Here is a 25,302-nt window from a genome sequence, read left to right on the forward strand (position 1 = left end):
GTAATTTGGGGCCAGACCAAGGGACGACCGATGATCGGGGCATTGATGAGCATTGAAGCCCCTTGGGACAACTCATTAAACAGTGGCCTCGATTTGGGGGTTGCCAGACACTCCCCGAAGCTTCCAGATATGTTTGAGGCGCCACAGTATTCAGGAAACCCTAGGGTTTCCCTGTTTCTCTTAAGTCTGTTGGGCCTTTTGGGCTGTTTTGTTTTGGGTCAAGGTCTGTAATGCAATGGGTTAGGTCTGACTTAAGCTAGCAGGGATAATGAGTCTGATGGGCTGCTGGGTGTAACGGGTCTTATTTGGGTTTGGGTTTAGCTTAAGGGTATTAGGTATTGTTTTGGCTATTGGGTTATACCCGGATATGGGTTTTTGTATTTGGGCTTTGGGTAGCAACAGTAGGCCTGGACTTTCAATGGACTTTTTAATAAATGTTTATTTATTTATCTAATTTTTCTTTATTTAAACCCGGTCAAATTTGGGCTATTACAATATATATATATATATATATATAAGACAAATCATATTAGATTTAAGTATTAAAATAGTAGAAGAATGATAAGCAAATAAATAAATAGATATATTAAATTAGGTACTTTTTTTTGAAAAAATAAATAAACAAATTTAATTAAATAAAGGACTTAATTGAAATTCAAATGGAATTAAAGGTATAAATCCTATTAAAATAAATAATAAAACCTAAATAACAACCCAAATGGAATGCGCGCAAACATAAAGGGGCCAACTGGGAAATTATCCCCTATCCCCAAAACGACACTGTTCAAGTATTTGCCTTCTAGAATGGTCCAAGGACTAAATTGAAACAAAAATGAAAGTTCGTGGCGAAAATCAAAAAAAAATAAGACAGGACCACATTGAAACCAGCCTCAAAAGCAGAAGGACTAAGGGCGAAAATAACCCATTTGCCCAAGAACACGCGGATCCTAGGCGGTTCGGGTCAGGTCAGTTTGATCTAGCTCAAAACGACGTCGTTTTGGTGCTAAGGCAATGGACCAAAACGACGTTGTTTCTGATTCTTATAAAAGTCAAAGTTTCCCAAAAAAATTCCATTCCAACCTTCAAAAAAAAAAATTTGGAAAAACTCTCCCCCTCTCTCTTAAAGCCCTCAGATCCGGCCTTGGCTCAGCATCGGTCGCCAGGCCAACCACCGGCCATCAAGGCGTCGATCTGCCTCTCACGGTGCTCAAAAACTGAAAAGTTTCCTCTTTTCTCCGGCACAGTTTCTTAGCCCTGAATAAGCTCTGACGACGACGATAAAGGTAAATAAAAAGCCTCATTTTTTAGTTTTATTATTTTTTTGAAAAGACAAATAACAAAAACAAAAAAAATTACTCTCTTTTTAAATCTGACTTCTCTTTTTAAAATTTCGAAAGAACGAAAAAAAAAAGGCTACCTTTTTTTTAACTTGATTTTTTGTATTTTTTCTCGTTTTTTTGTATTCAATTCTTTCTGTAAAAAATACATGGACTGATGCGGCTTTTTATAGCCATTTACATATATGATTTGCTACTGTTTGCTATTGTTTGTTTTCAATTCTGCCACTGTTGCTGCTACTGTTCTTCATTTTGCTTGTTTGCAGGTGTTGACGAAGGGGAGCTTCAGGCAGCATGCGTGTTGGAGCAGGAGTACGATGCACATGAGAGCAGTGGCGCCAAAAACCCTATGGTTTCTAGCTTTCTGAAATTTTTTAGTATGTTGGCCCTGTTGGGCCTTGTAATTTTGGGTTCATTTTTTTGGGCTTGTAAAAAAATTTGTTAATTATTATTTTATTTGTTTAGTCTGTTTAGGGCCTGGATAAATTGGGCATACTACATATACCCAAACTAATTTCAATGTTTTCTCACTCAATTTCATTAGTTCCAAATTTAATTTTCATTTTCAAAATTCATTTCCTCTTAATTTTCTATTTAAATTCTTAAATAAATTCTAAAATATTTTCTCTCTCACGTAACATAAGGTAATTTACACTTTTAATGTGTTTATCTCATACCTAGAGGCTAGAGATCTCAATTCTTTTCAAGTAGCATCTCAAATTAGGTGGGGACAAATTTAAAAATTAGTGGGTGGTTGCCAAGAACTAAGGCTCTCTGAACTATTTTTTTGATTTAATAGTATCATGCTTATGGAAGAATAGAAACTTATTTGTTTTTCAATGTTTAACATGGAGTATAACAAAAATCATTAAAATATCGCTTTATTGGGCAAGACAGTACATTGCTATCCAAATGTGGGATCCGTCTAAAAATTTTAATGAGGAGTCAAGACAATTATTAGGAGAAATTATGGGTTAATAGGTAGGTATAAATAGGATTAGGATTATTTAATGTGATTAATTTTTTCACCAAAAAAATTATTAATAGGATTAAGTTGTTTGCATCTATCATTATAGGGTCGAAATATATTATTTTTATGTTAGATAAATTGTTAATTTAGTGGTATTTTAATAATATTATAAAGTTTTAAACTATTTCATTGTTAAATTAATTTATTATATTCAATTTGATAAACATTATAGATTTTAAAAATGTTAACGCCACTGATTACTTTGGATCTCACATATATATTTAGTGTTCAATTACAAATGGTAAAAAATATTCTTATATTTTTCATATTTGTTAATATCATTATTAAGTTGTTGAAATTTATTTAGTATTTTGGTTGAGTTTTGTGTTTATATAATTTGGATGAAGATTGAATTATTGAAACATATATACACATTTTAAGTACGAGAGCACCAAGTGTTATAGAACGGTAATTGAATGAGGCGGGATTCTTACATGCGTCCCGTATGCTTGATAGAACTAAGTTGGAGCTTACACTTATCAATGCTTTTCTAGAGAAATTGAGACTTGAAACACGCACATTCCGTCTTTCGTGCTTTTTTAGGGAGATGGTAAGAAATACTTGTTAACCAAATTCAAACAACGACACCAAATTTACTTACTTGAACTAATTTAGTTTATTGGGTTGATTTTCCAATTTCAATTTTTTAACATCAACAATCTTCTCCTCAGAATGCAAATCTTTTGCTTGAAATTTAACTATGAAATGCTCTCCATATAATCTTCATTTTATAGGAAAACTCTACCACAAGATATGAAACATTTTTCAAAATGTTGGAAAAGACCGAACATGACTCACAAATCAGATTTAAAAGTTTTTCTTTCCAAGGTTCTTGATATTATTGTGACATGAAGAACCAGTATTGGAAAAGATGAGACGAACTGCAAATGTCATCCTAGGATTCTCGGATTTTTAGAAAATTATTAAACTTTTTTCTCTATTTTATCAAATTTCAATGAACAGTCATTGTAGTAGGCCAATTTGCGTGGCCGAAACAGAAACCAAATAAAAATAATAAAACCAAAAAAAATAATAAATCAAAAGTCCAATTACAAAATATGTTGGCCCAATTTTACAAATTACAAAACCCAAAAAATTAAAAAAAAAAAACCCTAATGACTTGATAGGCCCAGCACCTAAACTAGTTTCAGCAAAGTTGAAATCCTAGCTAGCCTTTAGTGCAGCGCCTCCTTGCTGCCACCCACATGCCTCATCAGCATGTCCAACTCCCGAGGCTCGGATCCTCCTGTTCCTTTGCACCAAAATGGGAGGCCTCACCCGTTGGCCTTCCCCCTATGCAAACAGACCAAAAGAAGAATAGAAGCAACAACACGCAAAGACAGACAGAAAAGAAACAAACAAAAAAGAACTATCATGTATTCAGCTATATAGCCACAAGAACTTCAATGTATATTTTTTACAGAGATTTTTCAATACAAAAAAATAGACATTCGGGAATACAAAAAAAAAATAGTGATTCAAAGTAAAAATAACAACAAAGCAGATTGAAGAAGAGAAAAAAAACAAGCTAACGAGCCAAGGTTTTTGATTTTGTTTTCTTTTTATTTTCTCTTTTGAAACCATTTATATATACATATTTTTTTTATTCCTTTAAAAAAATTATATATATTTAAAAGAGTTTTAAAAAAGGAGAAAAAAAATACTTGAGGGTCTGACCACCCTACACGGTGGTCGCCGGCGACAGACCACGGCGGCGAAGTGACCGACCCTTAGGCAAAAGTTTGGGTTAACCCAGAAGAAAGAGGAGCCCTCTTCTGTTTTTTTTAACTCTGGGAAAAAATGAAAATTTAAAAAAAAAATTAGACTTTTATAAGAGCCTGAAACGACGTCGTTTTAGGCCATGCATTTAAGCGCTAAAACGGCGTTGTTTTCCCAGGATCCATGTGTTGACCCGACCCGCCAGAGGGGTCTGCGTGTTTTTTCTTTTGGTGCTAATTGCACTGCAAGTCCTTCTACTTTTTTATGGTTTTGCAATTAAGTTTCTTTTATTTCTAATTTTGCCCTGGAATTTTTCTTTGATTTCATTTTAGTCCCGTGTAAAGTGCTGCGTTTTGGAGGGTGGGGATATTTTCCCCTTTAATCCCTCCTTGTTATTCGTGCACTCGATTCAGTCATTTTCTCTTTTATTTATTTTCAGATTTTCCCCGAACTTCTATTTTAAGTTCAATTTAGTCCTTTTTAGTTATTTTTGTTATCTTATTATTAAATTAATTTATCTAATATTTCTATTATTATTATTGTTATTATTATTATTACTACTGTAAAGATTTTAACCCGATTAAGTAACGAACAAGAAAATAGCAGAATAAATTGAGAAATTGAACACACAAATTTAACGTGGAAAAACCCCTCCAAAGAGGATAAAAAACCACGGGCAAAGATAATTTTACTATAATGGCAAAAGAACGAAGAGTACAAAAGATGGAGATAAAAACTAAACCCCGAAAACCTGAAAACAAAGAACCCACAAAACGTAAACACAAAATTCTCTAAATGTGTTATGAGTTCTAATCTCTAATGGGTGTATTTTTTAAAGTTGTAAAAGAGCCTATTTATAGGCTAAATTCATAGATCAAATAATAATAAAATAATCTAAACTAATCAGTGTTTGATTGAAACAAGTAAACAAAGTTTAACTGAAAGACTATTTTTCAAATTTGACTGAAAATAGGAGTCATATTTAACAATTACCATTATTATTACTATTACTATTATTTTATTACTATTATTACTATTTTTGTTATTATTATTACTATTGTATTATTATTATTATTATTATTATTATTATTATTATTATTATTATTATATTTTCTTTCTTTTTGTATTTACCTATATGTTATTATTATATTAAATAATTTAATATTATTTTTAGTACATTTATTTTTTAAAATTAAATTTAGTTTTTATTTGTTCATTTACTTTTCTTTTTATTTTATTTTATATACAATTGGCTTGTTTTATTATTTTATTATTATTTACCCTTTTTTTTATTTTTGCTATTATATCATTATTTATGTTATCGCATTCATTATTATTCTATTATGCAAATTAGTACCGTGATTACTATTCTTTATATTGTATCAAGCATTTTATGTCGTTATCTCTACAAATTCATGTCACATTAATTTTTGCCCGATACATAAAATTTCATTTTTTTTAATAAGCAATCTTTTGTATTTTGGAATTCGAAAGGTGGGTTTCGATTTTCTCGATGAATCTAGATAAACGAACATTTCTTGAAGCATGAATTTTAAATATTCTCAGGTATTAAGAAAAGATTGTATTCTAACTTACGAATATGATTTCTTTCTAAAACTGAGATAATCCAATATCTTTTAAAAATAAATAATTTTTGGTGTTTATTCTAGTTTCGGGAATTTAAAATATTGTGTCCTAACTTACGAGACATAAATTTTTTCCTCGATTAACGTGAAATACACTCTTTTTCTCAGAAAATTTTCAATTAAGCAATAATTTAACGATGGATCGTATTTTTCTTCGAAGTTCTCAATTTTTGACACTAAGACACCAATTAATCAACTAGGTACGTAATCGACTCCCGAACCCATCTTTCTGAATTTCGTGGACCAAAATCATTGTTTAAATAAATCAAACCGTTTATTAAAAACAACCACTTTTACGAGGTGACTCGATCACACCTCATCAAAAAGGATTGGTGGCGACTTCCGTTTTTATTCATTTTCATTTTCAAAATCAAGTCAACTCCGTTTTTTAAAAAAATGGTTTCGACAGCTTAGCGACTCCACTGGGGACCAAATAAGAGATTCAAGCCACGAGTTGATTACTTTTTGTCTTTTTGCCGAAAACTGATCATTTGGTTTAAATCGACAATCCTTCTGGTCACATTTCATTTTTGTGGTTTTCATTTTCATATGTTTGCTTTATTGGTTCGAGTATTTTGGTATATTTCTACATATTGCATTGCATGACCGCTCGGTTATACCCTTTTAAGTGAGAGCGAGAAACTAATCCTTCGTGAGGTCTTCACCTCCATATAGGATAGGGGATCGCTTTCGGGGATAAATCTGTACCTATGTCTTCGTGAGATTTTTCTCTGAACTAAACTCGGTTCGTATGAGCCTATAATGGGTGAGGATTGAGGAATCTACTGGTTCAGGTACCCTTACTATTAGAACCGAACCACATACAGTGATCCATAAGAGCCCATCCTAGGTAGAGCCGTACCGAACCATTAGTGGTTACCCGAATAGGCGTTTTATTATTTCTTGCTTACTTTATTCTTTTATAAAATATACTGACTTGTTTTGCTTTGATTATGATTGCATGACATCTCTATCATAAAAAAAGGTATCGATTCACATTCGATCACTAAATAGAGAGCTTGCCATGGAGAACGAATTTTTTGATAAAGTGGAGGATAATGCGACCGTCCGGATATGGTCAGAGAAAACACAATTAGAGAAAGGTGATAGTTTGGCAGAGAGGTACACATCAGAATTATAGGACTTCACCCGTATCAGCGTGACACAAAACAATCTCTAGGAATTGAAAGAAATATGGGTCCATTGGGATGATGAGATCAAGCAGCTCTTTTACTTAATTATGGAGATCTGCCCTATCTACTCGACATCAAGGTGGACAAACATTTGTTTCGAGCTCTGGCTCAATTTAGAACCCCGCCTACAGTTGTTTCACCTTTGGGAATGTGGATTTGGTGCCCATAGTGGAGGAGTATACATCCCTGCTTCGTTGTCCGAAGATTCAAGCTGACAAGGTCAATTCTAGAGCTGTTAATGTCCCGACTTTTGTGAAGAAGTTAATGAATATCACGAAAATGAGTGAACAGTGGGTTGCAGCTCGGATCAAGCAAAAGGGAGATAGTGTATTCCCTTGAAAAGTTTACAAGATCTGATTTTGGCACACCCGGATGTGAAGAAAAGGGTTGATGTTTTTTCTTTGAGTATTTACGGACTGATGGTTTTTCCTAAGGCGTTGGGGCACGTAGATGAGGCGGTTTCTGATTTTTTTGACCGAATTGATAAGAGAGTCACTCCTGTTCTCGCAATTTTGGCCGAAACATTCAGATCCTTGAATGCATGCAGGAGGGCGAGGGAAGGAAGATTCATCGGATGCGCACAACTATTGCTAGTTTGGTTCCACAGTCGTTTCTGGAAAGTAGACAAAGTTTCCTATCGGGTTTTCTCTGACAACTACTCATCATTAAAAGAAATAGCGGCTACATCGAGGAGGGACGACATTTCAGAGGAAACATGGATAGCGATCCTCCAAAATCTCCAAGAAGAGGACGTCGAATGGAGAGCCCCTTGGATGGTTCCCGATAAGATTCTATACCGGCATTGGAACTTTGACTGGGTCCTTCTGCTTGGGATTTGGGGAGCTGTCGAATATTCTCCCTTAATGGTGTTAAGGCAATACAGATCGAAACAGTTCGTACAGGCGACACAAGAGCTAGCTCAGTGTGAGTTTCATATAAGGGTGATAACTACAAGAAAAAGATTCAAGAAATGTCTAATACTTGGAACCAGACTCGCCGGATGAAAAGATTAGCTATAGGTCCGATGGTGACCTCCGAGTATAATGAGTGGTGAAGTAGAAAAATCAATGACAACATCCCCGGGTCGAATTAAGAAGGTGCTCGATCAATGCAAGAATTTTTGCAAATGGTCCCCTCTGAGCTAGAAATCATAAAACAGGATTTCAAAAAGAGAAATTCGGAGTTAGGAAAGAAAATAGAACAACTGGAGGAGGAAAAAATACATTAAAGATTAGTTGTTGGTGTTCAGAAACTAGAGACTGAGAAATTAAGAAAGGGAAAGAATAAGGTCGAAGAAGATTTGGATAGCATAAAAACGGATTATAATAAGTTATGTTTATCGATGAGAACCGCCGGATTAGGGAAAACGTCAGAGCAATGGCGACAAGAGATTCAAGAAGAAAAGACCAGAGCCGATCAATGGGAGAGAAAATTCCAAGATGCTCAAGTTCAAAAAGAGGCCCTAGAAAAGAGCTTGTCAGAAAGCCGAAATAAAAAAATCTAATTAAAGGCTAGAATAGTAGAACTAGAAAAGTTGCTTCATCAGTATCGTAGTCGCAACTCTGTAATTGAGCTGAAGGCAGGCTTAAATAAGATTGAAGAGCTGAAAAGGAAGATAGAAGAACTCGAGACTACATTACAAAACTGCAAACTCTGGGTTGAACTTCTTGAAGCAAATGATGAACGTTGGCAAGAGCAACTCCACTGTTCTCAGGATCAAGTTAGGGACAGAGATTATATTATGGGTGAAGCTGTGGCTTAGATACGAGAGGTGGCCGATCATTTACAAACCTTGGCAGTTCAAGCTGACGTGCTGAGTGTGAAGTATGAATTAGAATCAGACCGGGGTCTAAAGTTAGCTTGGCTTCTTAGGAAAGTTAAAACTTTTAGCATCAGGGCAAAGCTATATATGTAATTTATTTTATGTAAAGAATTTTGTTTTCTAGTAAAGTTATTCTAAATGGAATTAAATCAGAGTCGATGCTTTTTTTGCATTATTCCCATGCATTTTCATTACATTATATCATATGCATTAAATTTCATGAAAGGACACTAATTAAAATAAAATTATTTCAGCTAACCTAGAAACCAACAAGAGTCAACCAACCGAACATCGTTATAGTACTCGCGCCAAAACCAAAGATTGGAACAGTTCCAAAAAGAGATGCAAGACCAATTACAAACACAACTGCAAGAACAATTAGCGAAAGTACAACAAGAGATGAGAGATCAGATACTAGAATCCCAAAGAAACATGATGAGCCAATTGGCGCAGTTGCTGATTGGAGAACATGAAAAAGGGAAGAACATTGCAGTCAATTCAGAGGTTGATAATGAGAATCCTATTTATCCCTCGAGTCTTACCCCGATAAATACTCAGGCATAGCTAGAGGTGTACCTATGAAGGGTACCCGTTACAATCAGACCCCAACAGTATCAAACCGGTACCTCGACACCAGTGAACTACCAAACAAGCTCAGGTTCCAATCCCAAGGATAGCCCAACCAATCTCATTGTTCCTGATCTAGATGATATGGCAGAAATGGAAAAAACAAAAGTGGAACTGCTAAAACAACTTGAAGATCGTTGCAGGTGGTTAGAAGAAAAATTCAGAGTGATGGAAAATGCTGACTACCTTTGTGGATTGATGCTAAGGACCCGAGTTTGGTCCCAAATTTAGTTCTCCCACCAAAGTTTAAAGCTCCGGAGTTTGAAAAATATAACGGGACTAGTTGTCCTGAAGCTCACATTACGATGTTCTGTCGAAGGATGACAGGATATGTTAATAATGATCAACTTCTGATCCATTGCTTCCAGGACAGCCTGATCGGGTCTGCCACTAAATGGTATAATCAACTGAGCTATACCAAGATTAATTCGTGGAAAAATCTGGCACAAGCTTTTATGAAGCAGTACAATCATGTAACGGACATGACATCCAATAGAATCACATTACAGAATATGGAAAAGAAGCAAAATGAGAGGTTCAGGCAATACGCCCAGCAGTGGAGAGAGGTAGCCACACAAGTCCAACCACCCCTCCTAAAAAAAAAAACTATAATACTTTTTATCAATACTTCAAAAGCCCCGTTCATCAATAATATGATGGGAAGCGCTACTAAGAGCTTCTCAGATATAGTAATGTCTGGTAAAATACTCGAAAATACGGTGAAAAGTGGTAAGATAGATGCGGGGAAAAACTCCAAAAGATCAGCCCCGATGAAGAAGGAGCACGAGGTAAACAATGTAAGCACATATAGCAAAAGTTATTCTAAACTGATCACTATAGCTCAACCAAGGTCAGTAGTTACTAGCCATCAGGACCCTCCAAGGCAAGATTCCAATACAAGGCCAAACATGGAAAGACTCTAGCTTACGCCCATCTCAATAACATATAGGGAACTGTACCAAAGTCTCTTCGATGTACATGTGGTATCCCCATTCTATCTGAAACCCATACAACCTCCATTCCCTAAATGGTATAACGCAAACACTCAATGTGAGTACCATGTGGGAATAATGGGGCAGTTGATCGAGAACTGCACTATGTTTAAAAAGTTAATTGAAAGATTCATTAAGATAGGGATCGTAAAGTTCGATGACCCATCAGGACCTAACGTAGCAGGGAATCTGTTACCCAATCATTCTGATAAAGGGGTAAATACGATAATCGAAAATGGGGGTAAGAGAATCAAAGCTGATGTGGCGACAGTGAAAACCCCACTGAATTAGGTTTGGAAACAAATGATAGATAGAGGTTTAATCACACAAGATTAAGAAGAAAGGCCCAGAGGATTAAGAAAATACTGTGAGTTCTATGCCAAGGAGGGTCATGACATTTATGAATGCACTGAGTTCAAGACCACAGTGTAAATTTTGATGGACAATAAGAGATGGAATTTTATGAAGGGATCAAGGGATCAAAAGAATAAGAGGTTTATGCCTTAGAAGAAGGATTAACAAAAGGGGTCCAGAAATTTAACTACCTGGTAGTAATCATTTTATGACTAAGAAATGATGGAGCAGGAATTCGACTGGCACCAAGAGTCATAATCTAAAAACATGTATCCTTTCCCTACAAGGATAGCAGGGTTCCTTGAAACTATGACTATAACGTGACAATCCCAGGAAAGGAGAACCCGGTTAACACTTAGAGAAGGGTCAAAATGCAAGTTTTTACACACGTAGTGGGAAACGCTACGATCCAACGAATTCAAGAGCGGAGCCTGTAAAAGGAAAGGCTTTGGTGGTAGAATAAGAAAAAGAAAAGACGATTAGAGTTGAATCACCTATTAATGAGCCAGTGACTAAAAAAGAGGCTAGAGAATTCTTGAAATTCTTAAAGCATAGCGAGTACAGCATTGTAGAATAGTTACATAAGCAACCAGCTCGCATCTCAGTGCTAGCCTTACTCTTAAGCTCGGAGACACATCGTAGCGCATTAATGAAAGTACTAAATGAAACTTATGTCACGGATGATATCTTTGTTAACAAGATGGACTGTCTTGCCAATAATATAAGTGCTGACAATTTCATATTTTTCAACGACAACGAAATACTGCCAGGAGGAATGGGGTCCACAAAGGCTCTATACATCACCACCTGCTGCAAGGGATATACATTGCCCGGGGTATTAATTGATGATGGATCTGCATTGAATGTCCTACCCCTATCCACACTGAATAGGCTGCTAGTGGATTGAAATACCTTTTTTGATCGGCCCAAGCACGTACGATGTGGATTTCTTAGTGATGGACATTAAGCCTTCTTACAATTGCTTATTAGGAAGGCTATTGATTGACTCAGTGGGGGTAGTGCCATCATCGCTACATCAAAAACTCAAATTGGTAATAGAGGGTCGACTGGTAACGATAAACGCGAAAGAAGACATCATTGCATCCGTAACCAGTGACATGCCATATGTAGGGACAGATGATAAAACGATAGAATATTCTTTTTGATCACTGGAATTTGTGAACGCGACCTTTATTGTCGAAGGGAAAAAGATTCCGACACCTAAAATCTCCAAGACTATAATGATGGGCCTGTAACTGATGGTTGGGAAAGGAGCTTTGCCCAGGAGGGGGCTTAGAAAACGCCTACAAGGAAGGGTCAAGGCACCCATGCTCATGGACAAACGAGACCGCTTTGGCTTAGGATATAAGATAGATGCCAAGAAAAAGAAGAGAGAGTTAGGAAAAAGCAAGAAAGAAGAAAAGTATGATTGAATGGAGGATAAGTCAAGTGGGAACCGATGACCTTTCCCCATATATCCAAGACTTTCGTATCATGAGGAACTATTCACCCTAAACGAAAAATGACAAGAAAAGAAACAACAAAAGAAATGTTGAGAAATTTGAGCATTAATGCCATATCTGAAGAAGGAATGGGAGAAGAAAACCTATCAGGCATTCGCCCTTACGTACCAGGGAGTGTTTTGAACAATTGGACTGCGGAGGAGATCCCTGTAATCTTTAGAATTAATTTAGAGTAATGTTCAAAACACGCTTATTGCTCTAGGCCTAAGAGAAATAAGAACTCTTTTGTGAAATAGGCTTATGCCCAACAATCTTTATTTTAATAAAATGCATCTTTTGTCCCACTTTGAGCAAATATTCTTTTATTTTTTCATTCATAATCATACCATACAAATATTTATTCTTGGATTTTTTTGTTCTTTGGATTTTTCCTTGTTCCTATAACAGGTCTCTAGATATCAATGATATGAGTGGAGCTGCTAACGACTCAAAATCACCTTTTGAGCAAGATATTTGTCCAGAGGAACCCCAGATTTTGAAGATGGTCAAGACTGTAGTCTATCTCTTGATTTGTTAAGGATGGTTGAACAAGATGAAAATAAATCCTACCCTACAAAGAATCAGTGGAAGTTGTGGGTTTAGGAGAAGATAAAGAGGTGAAGATCGAAGCTTGTATCACCACAAAGACAAAATGTGACCTCATTGAATTACTCCAAGAGTTCAAAGATATTTTCACATGGTCATATCAAGATATGCCCAGGCTAAACACTGATATCATGGTACACCGACTCTCTATAAAGGAAGAGTGCAAACCAGTTCAATATAAGCTCCGAAGAATAAGACCTAACGTCTTGCTGAAAATAAAAGAAGAAATCAAGAAACAATTCGATGTTGGTTTCTTACAATTGGTTAAATACTCAAAATGGGTAGCCAATATCGTTCCCGTCCCTAAAAAAGATGGAAAAGTATGAATGTGCGTAGACTACATGGACTTGAACAATGCCAGCCTGAAAGACAATTTCCTATTGCCACATATCGACACTTTAGTGTATAATACGGCAGGTAATTCACTATTCTCCTTCATGGATGGTTTTTTGGGATACAACCAGATCAAGATGCATCTTGAAGACATGGAAAAGACTACGTTCGTGACTATGCGGGGAACATTTTGCTATAAGGTGATGCCATTTGAACTAAAAAATACAGGAGTAACGTACCAAAGACTATAGTAACCTTGTTTCATGACATGATACACAAAGAAATCGAGGTCTATGTTGATGATATGATCACAAAGTCCCAAACAAAGAAAGAGCATGTACAAGTCTTGAGGAAATTATTCTTGAGATTGAGAAAATTTCAGTTGAAGCTCAATCCAGCAAAATGTACTTTCGGGGCTAGGTCAGGAAATTTGTTAGGATTTGTAGTCAGTGAAAAGGGGATCGAAATCGACCCAGATAAAATGAAGGCTATACAAGAATTGCCTCCGCCACGCACTCAAAAAGAAGTTCGAGGTTTCCTAGGAAGACTAAATTACATCGTCCGGTTCATTTCACAATTAACTAAGAAATGCGACCCCATATTTTGTCTCCTTAAGAAACACAATCCAGGCGTTTGGGATGAGGAGTGTCAGAATACTTTTGAGAAAGTCAAACATTATCTATCCAATGCCCTAGTACTGATACCTCCCAGCCTAGACTGGCCGTTGATACTGCACTTGGCAGTATTCAGAAATTCAATAGGATGCATGCTTAGGCAACATGATGAGTCAGGAAAAAAAGAAAGAGCAATATACTATCTCAATAAGAAATTCACTGAATGCGAGATAAGGTATTCATCGATCGAGAAGTTTTATTGCGCCTTGACCTGGACAACCCGAAGACTGAGATAGTCCATGCTATACCACACAACTTGGCTCATCTCAAAACTCGATCCTCTAAAATATATGATGGAGTCGACTATTTTGAATAGAAGAATGGCCTGGTGGTAAATTGCTGTCTGAGTTCGATATAGTCTACGTGAATCAAAAGGCTATAAAACGGAGTGCAATAGCAGATTTTCTGGCCAGTAGAGCTCTAGAAGATTACGAGCCTTTGTAATTTGATTTCTCGAATCAAGATCTAATGTATGTAGCAACCACTGAAAAAGACTCTCAAGAAGGTTATCCTTGGAAGCTAAACTTCAACAGAGCCTCAAACGCTGTGGGTAACAGAATCGGGACAGTGCTAATATCCTCAAACGAAGATCATTATCCATTTACTAGTAAATTGGATTTTGATTACACGAATAATATAGCAGAATACGAAGCATGTATCATGGGGATTCTGCACTAGTGATCTATCAACTCAAAGATGAATGGGAGATAAGGGACCCCAAATTAATTAATTATCGAAGGCTGGTTCTGGAGCTAATTAAAGAGTTTCAAGACATCACCTTCTGCTATCTTCCACGAAACGAAAATCAAATGGCTGACGCTTTGGCTACCTTGGCTTCAATGGTTAAAGTGAACAAACAAGAGGATGTGAAACCTATTCAGATGAGTATTTATGAGACTCTGGCTTATTATTACAATATCGAAAAAGAAGAAGAAAAAGACGATCACCCTTGAAACCACTATATACTACGATACGTGAAGAATCGCGAATACTCTGACCAGGCAATTAAGAACGATAAAAGGACGCTGAAAAGACTGGCTAGTGACTATGTCTTAGATGGAGAGATCATATATAAAAGAAGAAAGAATCAGGTGCTACTAAGATGTGTGGACGTTGTTGAGGCTAAAAAATCTTAGAAGAAGTCCACGAGGGTGTCTGCGGGACACATGCCAATGGTTTCACAATGGCCAGGCAGATCATGAGATTCGGATATTATTGGTCCACCATGGAAGGAGACTGCATTAATTACGCCAAGAAATGTCATAAATGTGAAACTTACGGAGATAAAATTCATGTCCCTCCTTCGCCTTTCCATGTTATGACTTCTCCATGGCCTTTCTCTATGTGGGGTATGGATGTCATTGGACCGATCTCGCCAAAAGCTTCAAATGGGCATTGATTCATCTTTTTGGTCATTGACTACTTCACCAAGTGGGTAGAAGCTGTTTCATATGCCAATGTTACAAAGTCAACAGTCAGCAAATTTTTGAAGAAGGAAATCATATGTCGATATGGAATACCAAAAAGGATCATATCTAACAATGCATTAAATTTGAACAACAGCACAATATCAGAATTCTGCAGTCAGTTCAAGATCAAACATCACAATTCATCACCATATCACCCAAAAATCAATGGTACAGTAGAAGAAGCCAATAAGAATATTAAGAAAATTGTGGAGAAAATGATTGAGACTTATAAAGATTGGCATGATAAGTTACCATTTGCCCTCTATGCTTATCGAACATCTGTCAGAACTTCAACCGGGGCAACGCCTTTCTCTCTAGTTTATAGAATAGAGGCGGTTTTACCCATTGAAGTTGAGATTCCTTCTTTCAGAGTTTTGGCAGAATTGAAATTGGATGAAGCAGAATGGATCCAATCCCGATACGATCAACTAAACTTAATTGAAGAGAAAAGGTTGAAAGCCATCCGTCATGGTCAGATGTACCAAAAGCGAATGATGCGAGCTTACAACAAAAAGGTTCGTCCCAGAGAATTCCATGAGGGGGACCTAGTATTAAAAATATCCTTCTTATACAAAAGGACTTCAGAGGAAAGTGGATGTCAGACTGGGAAGGACCTTATATGGTAAAGAAGGCATTTTCTGGAGGAGCGTTGATCTTGACTGAGATGGATGGAAAAAGCTTGTCCAATCCTGTGAATTCAGACTCGATCAAGAAATACTTCACCTAAAATTAAATTAAAAAAAAAAAAGAGGAGAGGCCAATGCGAAAACCCGGCGCCTTGAGACCAAAGGGGTTCTTAGCTGAAAACCCAAAAAAAGGGAAATTCAAATTTTGATCAAAGGTAGGGCATGTGGTAGTCTTGTTCGATCCGAATTAATAAGAAGGAAGGATACTACATCTTGGGGCATCAACAAAGTACTCTAGTTCTTCTAAACACGTATCAAGTTCAAAGGGTCCTCGAGAAGTTTTATGCTGAAAAACTCATGCTACGATATCTGGGGCACCTATTTTCATCTTATTCATTTTGTATTTTGGTAAAATGCACTATCTTGATTAATTTATCCTTATTTTGTACTTTAGCAAATTTTCTATCGTGATTAATTCATTTCAAGCTTTGCTCTCAATAAAATTCCATCTTGTCCGTTGTCATAATTTTTTTCAAGTATTTTTTATTAAAATAATGATTAATGGACTAGTAATATTCAAACAAAAGGATTTTTATGTATTACTCTGAAAAGCTCTCTAAATAGTACAAGGACCTGAAGTGGGACCATTAGTCAAAACTATCCGAAGTTAAGGATTGGGATTATTTGAGAAAAGAATAGTCTAAATTGTGACTATTTCTTTGGGTTTTCTGTCAAATATACCAGCTAAATAAGAAGGCATAGTAACACATCAGTGACAAAACCTTGATAAACAACGAACAATGACAACCTAAGTATTAAAAAGGGATTATTCTTGAAAAACGACATTCTGTATTCATGCAAATATCATTCATACACGCCTAGTTAGAAGCATTTGATTCATCCTGATCATGACATCCTAATCACTAGGCATAACTAGGCCCATGAAATGGATTTTAAGGTCATGTTCCCAGATAGTGGTATAACAGATCAGTGAAACCACAAATCCTATATCCTTGAAGTTACAGTGGGTCGAATCATAGTCATTGAGGATAATCTTATCTCCCTGAAGTTGCAGTGGAGCAGGTTGAAGTCACAAGTCTTATCTTCCTGAAGTTGCAGTGGAGCAGACCGAAGATAACAAATCTTATCTCTCTGAAGTTGCAGTAGAGTAGATTAAAACTTTAAAGCTTATCTCCCTGAAGTTGTAGTGGAGCATGTTGAAGTCACAAGTCTTATCTCCCTGAAGTTGTAGTGGAGCAGACTGAAGATAGCAAATCTTATCTCTCTGAAGTTGCAGTAGAGTAGATTATCTCCTTGAAATTATAGTGGAACAGGTTAAAGCCGCAAGTCTTATTTCCCTGAAGTTACAGTGGAGCAGACCGAAGATAGCAAATCTTATCTATCTGAAGTTGCAGTAGACCAGATTAAAGTTATAAACCTTGTCTCCCTGAAGCTGTAGTGGAGCAGGTTAAAGTCACAAGTCTGGACTTAATATTTTAAGGATCATCAATGAACCAACCGCTGCTGCTATTGCTTATGGTTTGGATAAGAAAGGTTCAAAATCTGGTGAAAAAAATGTTTTGATCTTTGATCTCGGTGGGGGTACTTTTGATGTTTCATTGTTGACGATTGAAGAAGGGATTTTTGAAGTTAAAGCCACCGCCGGGATACTCATCTTGGCGGCGAGGATTTTGATAATAGGTTGGTGAATCATTTTGTACAAGAGTTTAGAAGGAAGTATAACAAGGATATTAGTAGTAATGCAAAGGCGTTGAGACTGCTAAGGACTGCTTGTGAAAGGGCAAAAAGGACATTGCCATCTACTGCTCAAACCACCATTGAAATTGATTCGTTATATGAAGGTATTGATTTTTATTCCACTATTACAAGAGCTAGGTTTGAAGAACTGAACATGGATTTGTTTAGGAAATGTATGGAACCTATTGAGATATGTCTTAAAGATTCTAAACTTGATAAGAGTCGAGTTAATGAGGTTGTTCTTGTCAGTGGGTTGACAAGGATTCCTAAAGCTCAACAACTTTTACAAGATTTCTTCAATGGTAAGGAACTTTGTAAGAGTATAAATCCTGATGAAGCAGTTGCTTATGGTGCTGCTGTACAAGCTGCTATTTTAAGTGGCGAAGGGGATGATAAAGTACAAGATTTGCTTCTTCTTGATGTTACATGTAATACCCCTACCCGTATTCATTGCTTAGAATAGGTACGAGGCATTCTGGGAGTTTACAATTAATTTTTTTATATTCAATATAGCCCTTTTATAAATATCTAACCTTCCTGTAATATTAAATCGAGACCAATCCACATCAACCAAATCAATTCAACATATTTTCATGATAGATTCATGCATTTATATAAAATAACATCATCACATATCTATAACTGGTTTGTTAACCATACTAATGGTGACTTTACATTCATTTCACGTTAACATTTACTTTGTTAGCTTATACATGCCATTGATTTCCAAAATAAAGTTTCTTTATATACCGAAATCTTGAGGTTGACAGTGTGATGTGTCTCCGACCAAATCCGACTTCCGAGCTCTTAACACTACAAAAGCAGGAAAAAGGAAGCGGGTAAGCACTTTGTGCTTAGTAAGCTCATGTAACAAGAATTATACTTACCTAATATTTTCAATACAATATAATAAACATTCATATATCCATTCAATGCATTATTACCCTAACATGCACAAACTCAACATTCAAGTTAGTACAATAATTTCCATGTATCAATAATATATATATATATACCATGATTGATGTACTCATCAATACCATGATTTTCATTCCCTTATTATTTTTCATATTTATCCCGTTGAATTTATCGGAATTTCAATGGATTTTCAGAGGTACACTTTTAGTGTACAATTCCGGGTCCGTCAATTCATATTCATGTGCGCACATTTCCATTTCAGAGAGCACACTCCCGCGAACCTCAACCTTGCAGCGGGATTACCAGTCCAGGCTAAATCCCCTGCAATATAAACTCATAGAGTATTGTCGGGATTACCAGTCCAAGCTAAATCCCATGCAACGACAATTACTCTAATGAGCTTGGATCTGAATTACCAGTCCAGGCTAAATTCAGACCCTAATTCGGATTACCCGTCCGGGCTAAATCCATTTTACACATATTCTTGGAGGGCTATATCAGATAGGATCACCCGTCCGGGCTAGATCCTTTTTACCGTCAATTCCTTTTCAGAGATCCATCGAATTTTCCTTTCATTCAATCAGGATTTCTTCCCATTTTATCAAATATATCGATGTTTCATTAATTTTCATATAATGAACATTCAAATCATATTCATATCAAAAACATGCATTTCAAGCATTTAAGAATATAATTCAAGTTACATGAACTTACCTTGATACTTGTTTGTAAACAGTAAAAATCTATTAATCCCGAACTTTTTCCTTTCCTCGATCTAGCTTCGTATTTGAATCTTCTGGATCTAAACAAATAAATTTAATTATCAATTTAATACATTTCATGTTCATATGCAACATTCTCTATAATTCAACTATTATTTATAGTTCATTCAAAGCTGTCTACTTGAGTCATAGTCACTAAATTATTTATAACTTGAGCTACGGAACTCGAAATTAAGATCCGTTAATTTTCCCTAAAACTAGACTCATATATATTTTTACCATAAAATTTTCAGAATTTTTTATTGAACCAATCAGTACAGTTTATTCTTCAAAGTCACCCCTGTTCTGTTGTCTAACAGTTCTGACCCTTCTTCACTAAAAATAAATTATCTCTTTATACAGAATTCAAATGATGTTCTTGTTTGTTTCTATTAAAAATAGACTCATTCGGAATTCTAGACATATAAATTTAAGTCCCTAATTATTTTTATTCAATTTTTTATAATTTTTCAAAGTTAGAACAGGGGAACCCGAATTCATTCTGACCTTGTCTCACAAAATTCATTATATCTCAAAATTTACAAATCCATTGCTTACAATATTTCTTCTATGAGAAACTAGACTCAATAAGCTTTAATTACATATTTTGTTCATCTTCTAATTCGATTCCTACAATTTTGGTGATTTTCAAAGTTAGTCTACTGCTGCTGTCCAAACTGTTTTAGTGCAAGCTGTTTATTACCATTTTTCCCCTAAGCTTTTAATAAATGATAATTTCGTCCCTACTCAATTAGCCTCTCAATTGAGCTGATTTTTCTCAATTAACATTTTATTCTATCACCTTAAACTAGTTTACAACATTTAGGAATCAGAATTTCAGTAATAGACTTTAATTCCAAACATTTTCACAATTAGGTCCCAAAAATCAATTTCCATTGAAATTGCCTAATAAAATCATCTCATAAACAAATTAAAGCTTTAATTTCATTCTATTTAATCATAAACTTAGAGAACTCAACCATGGTGACTTTAAATTTCATCCATGAAATCAAAAACTAATGAATTTAATAGTAGGATCTAGTTGTAAAAGTCTTAGAAACACAAAAATTACAAGAAAAAGGCAAGGATTAACTCACTTGGTGCAAAAATTATGAAATACCAGCTTAGAGAACCCTCCTATGGCGTTTTTAGCTGCTGGAATTGAAGAGAAATGAAGAGAAATCTAGATATTTCCTATTTAGTCCTAGTTTTATTTAGTTAATTTTGCAATATTCCAATTTTACCCTTAATTTATCAATTTTTCTGCTGATTGCATACCCTTGCCGGCCAGCCCAAATAACTTTTGGGTCTAATTGCCTTTTAAATCCTTTCTCATTAGACTAATAAGCTATTTAGTCACTCTAGCAACTTTTACACCTATTACAATTCAGTCCTTTTCATTTAATTGACTACCCAAACATTAAAATTTCCTAACGAAATTTTAATACCACATTAATAACATTTCATAAATATTTATAAAATTATTTTTGACTCGGTTTTATGAGATAGAGGTCCCGATACCTTATTTTACCCAATTTCTTCAATAATTTCTTTTTCTAACTAATCACTAAATCGATAAAATTTTCCTATCAATATTTTCATACGATTTTCCTATCATATAAATTTTCAAGCAAAAATATTAAAATAATTTTTTCTTTAAATCGGATCTATGGTTACGAAACCATTGTTCTGATAACCTTGAATTTAGGCCATTACATTACACCTCTTAGTCTTGGTATTGAAACTGCTGGCGGTGTGATGACGGTGTTGATTCCGAGGAATACAACGATTCCGACAAAAAAATAGATTTTTTCTACTTATGCTGATAATCAACCGGGGGTTTTGATTCAAGTGTATGAAGGTGAAAGGGCAAGAACTAAAGACAATAACTTGCTCGGAAATTTTGAGCTGACTGGTATCCCACAGGCACCGAGAGGTGTGCCGCAAATCAATGTTTGTTTCGACATTGATGCAAATGGGATTTTGAATGTGTCTACAGAAGACAAGACAGCAGGAGTGAAGAACAAGATTACAATCACTAATGATAAAGGAAGATTAAGTAAAGAAGAGATTGAAAGAATGGTACAAGAAGCAAAGAGGTACAGAGCTGAGGATGAACTAGTGAAGAAGAAGGCTGAAGCTAAGAATGCACTTGAGAACTATGCTTATAATATAAGGAACACCATTAAAGATGATAAGATTTGTGGGAAACTTGATCCATCAGATAAAGGGAAGACGGAGAAAGCCATTGATGAAACCATTGAATGGCTTGATAGGAATCAATTGGCTGAGGTTGATGAATTGGAAGATAAATTGAAAGAACTTGAAGGATTATGTAATCCCATCATTGCTAAGATGTACCAAGGTGGTGGTGGTGGTGATGTTCCCATGGATGGTGGTGCTGAGACTGGATCTGGTGGCTCTGGTGCAGGACCCAAGATTGAAGAAGTCGATTAATTCTAGTCTACACGTTGTCATGCTTATGAAATTTGATGGTGTTTCATATGTATGTATGGAGCTGAGCTTTGAGAGAAATAAAACGAAACATTGTAGATGTAAAAGCTGTTGCAGTCAGTGTAATAGTAAAATAATAAAGTAGCCCCTAAATTATACCCCAATTATCATATTGGCCTTTAATTTTTGACATAATGTCAAATTTGGCCCTTAATGTTTATATATATTGTCAATTTGATCTTTACTCTTTTTTCGAGCTAAACTCAGCTTTTCAATGTTTTGAAAAGAGCCAAATTTGACCAACAACCTTTTAGAAAAAAAAAGTTAATTTGTTGTTTTTTTAATGGAAATATTAACTAAAATGTTAAATTTTTAAACATGGCAACTCACATAGAAATCTACATATAGAAAACTTGATTTAAGTATTGGATCCTTTTGTGCTACCTAACTCGAGCTTTAAGTATACTAGCACTTAAGTCCCTTGTTTTGTCTTGGTTGAACCTTTGCCTTTCCTTCACTTGTTTCAACTTCGCTCGAAGTTTTGTTTGGAGCTATGATTCTTGCTCACTTGTACCAAGCTTTCACTATAACGTCCTTAAAACCCCCTGAAATGAACAGGGTAAATTTGAGAATATATATATGAGTTAGAAGAAGTAAATAAAATAATAATTAACAATGTTAGTAGAGAAGGTAGATCGATACAAAAAGGAATTGAAAAGACTCTATGTTGAGAAAAGTAAATCTGGGGTATAGATTAAATTGTAAGAGAATGAAAAGTGTTGAGGTAAAAGTGTAAAAAATAAAAGTTTAAATGATTAAATTGAATTGAGTGGAAAAAGAGGAAAGACTAGAACTGTAAATATACTAAGCTAAGCGTCATGAATTGTAGAAGAAATTGTAGAGATTGCGAAGGACAAAATGAGTCTAGAAAACTCATCCATCTTCTTCTTCATTTCACGCCACCACCATTCATAAAAGGAAAAGTTTTCATTTTCTTTCAATTTGGTCCCTTTCCACAATAATCATCAAATCTAAGCTTAAAACCATCAAATTTCTCTAAAAATCCTTAGAGAAATCAAGAATACAACATCCTAGCAAGGTGATTTTCAGGTGAAGAAGATGTGTGTTCATATTTGGAGGAGAGAAAAAATCAAACTAAGGTTTGAAATCAAGAGAATAAGGTATAAATATCAAGGTTTTATCAAGTCCTCAAGTTTAATCTTATTAGAAAAGTATAGAAATGATGTTAAAAGTAAAGATTTCTCATGTAAAGTTTTATCATTTATGTTCTTAACATGTTGAAGAAAGAAATTGGAAAAGTGAATCAAGTTATAGAGAAGGGAAAAACAAGTGATTTGAGATTGTTGACAAGGAAAAAATCTTGTGATTATTATAATTGAAACTTATAATTATTCTTTAATTCCTAAAAATAAAGACTAAATTAAAAAAATGCAAAACTTCCATGAATAAATAATGTTAATTCGGTTATATTCAAGTGCCCATGTAGACTAGTGGTAAAGCACTCTCGTGTTAATCGTGATATTACACTTCAATGCCTCATTTTTTTTGTTTTGTGTTTTGATGCTCGTGTTTCCCGCACCTTTGTGCTTTGTGTATCGTGATATGTTTCATGTATTCATCTAGTTCAAACGTGTCTAGCATGAGCAAAAAGTTATGGTAAGTAAGTTTTGATAAAAAAAAATTCATGTTATATCGTGAAATGACAATGTAGTTAATGGTAATATTAGTGAATTTTATAAACATTGAATAATTTATTTAGTATTATGATAAATTCGCAAAATATAATAATAGTATTATTGTGGAATAAACTAAGTGACAATAATGTTTGAATTCATGAGCACTTTGGCATTATTTTTCGACATAGAAGTGAAAGAATAGATTGAAATTCTTGTTCGAAATAGCAACCTCGACACATCTCTCATCACATCATTAAGACTTTAGAGAAAAAGGGTATGAAACAAATTTCATGGTATAAAGTATGGTATCTAATTGTTCTAATTGTTCTAATATTGAGTTTAATGTATTCTGAACTGTTAATATTAGGGGATATTACATAGTTTACGAGTTTTAATTACTACTTGAAATGATCGTTAATAGTTTTAGTATGATTTGAAGGTATTTGAAAATAAAATTTTTGGATCCCATTTCCCAAGTATGGAAACATTCAAAATGTATTTTAAGACACAAAAACTTTGAAGTTACAATCAAGATCGACATCTCGAAGCCCTATTTTTATAATTTTACTATTTTAATAGTTTTATTTTTAAAATTTTTAAAAATTTAAATTAAATTTTCACATCATTTCTATACTTTTAAATTTTATTAATATAATTTAAATTTTATTAATATAAAATTTTATAAATTTCCAACAGCTAAATAAAAAAATTCCTATTTTAGATAAACCAGATTCCCTGCCAGCACTCCAGGTTTCACCATAACTTAATGATATTAGTGAATGTCGAAGATAGTCATTCCCGACAAACCTAATTTTTCGATTATTAATTCTAGTTAATCCTGTTTGAAACCATTGATTCGATTTTTTTGTTTATTTTTAAAATTTTTGGATTGAAATTTTTAATTGTGCAAACGCGTATCATTAAAGCTATTTAATACTGCTTTACAAATTACAATACAGTTATAGCTTCTGCTTATTAAGATTTATTTCCTAAATCACTGTCAACTTATTAGGATCTATTGAAAACTATTTGATTTTAGGGTTTTCTTTAAAAAATAATTGGATAGTGAATGTAGCCGAGGGTTCCAGACGCTCCAAAAATGGATTAATTGGGCATCCTACGATTCGGCAAAATTTAATTTGCGAAGGCATTTTTATGCTTACTTGTTAGAAAGGTCTCAATTCATAGAGTTCTCACCTATCTGCTGGGACCTTCGCATTTTTTAAAAAATTCCAATTTAATTTCAAGAAATTAAGAAAAATGTTCGAAAATAAGAACTGAATAACACACCGAATCGAAAATGGACGTCGATCCGGATCGTCCAATCTCAACATTGTTTTCCGAAGGCAAACTTGGATTAAAGTGCATCGATTTTCGCACTCCATCCATAGGCCCTTCGTTTCTCCATCACCAGCAAAAAAACACATTTCGCAATAAAAAACTACAGATCCAAAGCCAGTAAAAAGAAAAAAGATGATGATGACGATGATGCTCAGTGAATACGAACCAGAAATATCAAGGATTCATCTTGCGGAACTAGTTAAACTCGCGCAATCGAATTTCCTTTCCAGGTATTATCTTCATCGCATAGATCACGACTTTTTTAAACTTCAATTTAAAAAAAAAAATACATTGAGAGACGCGAAAGGGAGAGAAAGCGAACCAGAGGAGCTGAATGCGACGCCGCACAATGAGGGGGACTCGAATGCTAAAACCCTAGATTACGTGAATGACAGAGGCGGAGAGGATTGTTGCTCTTTATAAAGAACGAGCTGGATATTCAT

At 34.9% G+C, this 25,302-nt stretch overlaps 1 long non-coding RNA gene, 1 other non-coding gene and 1 pseudogene across 2 annotated transcripts; 1 reads left to right on the top strand and 2 right to left on the bottom strand.

Annotated features, from left to right (window-relative positions):
* Positions 1-11,979: 11,979 nt before the first annotated feature.
* On the top strand, positions 11,980-21,824 carry LOC108477560 (heat shock 70 kDa protein-like; annotated as a pseudogene).
* Positions 21,825-22,145: 321 nt separating this feature from the next.
* LOC128285676 (uncharacterized) lies at positions 22,146-25,248 on the bottom strand. The gene is made up of 2 exons (XR_008276204.1): positions 25,026-25,248; positions 22,146-22,426 (listed from the first exon to the last, which is right to left on the bottom strand). It is a non-coding gene; the product is annotated as an uncharacterized LOC128285676 (long non-coding RNA).
* On the bottom strand, positions 24,584-24,737 carry LOC128285895 (small nucleolar RNA snoR145). The gene has a single exon (XR_008276442.1). It is a non-coding gene; the product is annotated as a small nucleolar RNA snoR145 (small nucleolar RNA).
* Positions 25,249-25,302: the final 54 nt, after the last annotated feature.

Source organism: Gossypium arboreum, chromosome 12 (genome assembly GCF_025698485.1).
Source record: "Gossypium arboreum isolate Shixiya-1 chromosome 12, ASM2569848v2, whole genome shotgun sequence".
Classification (NCBI taxonomy): Eukaryota; Viridiplantae; Streptophyta; class Magnoliopsida; order Malvales; family Malvaceae; genus Gossypium; species Gossypium arboreum.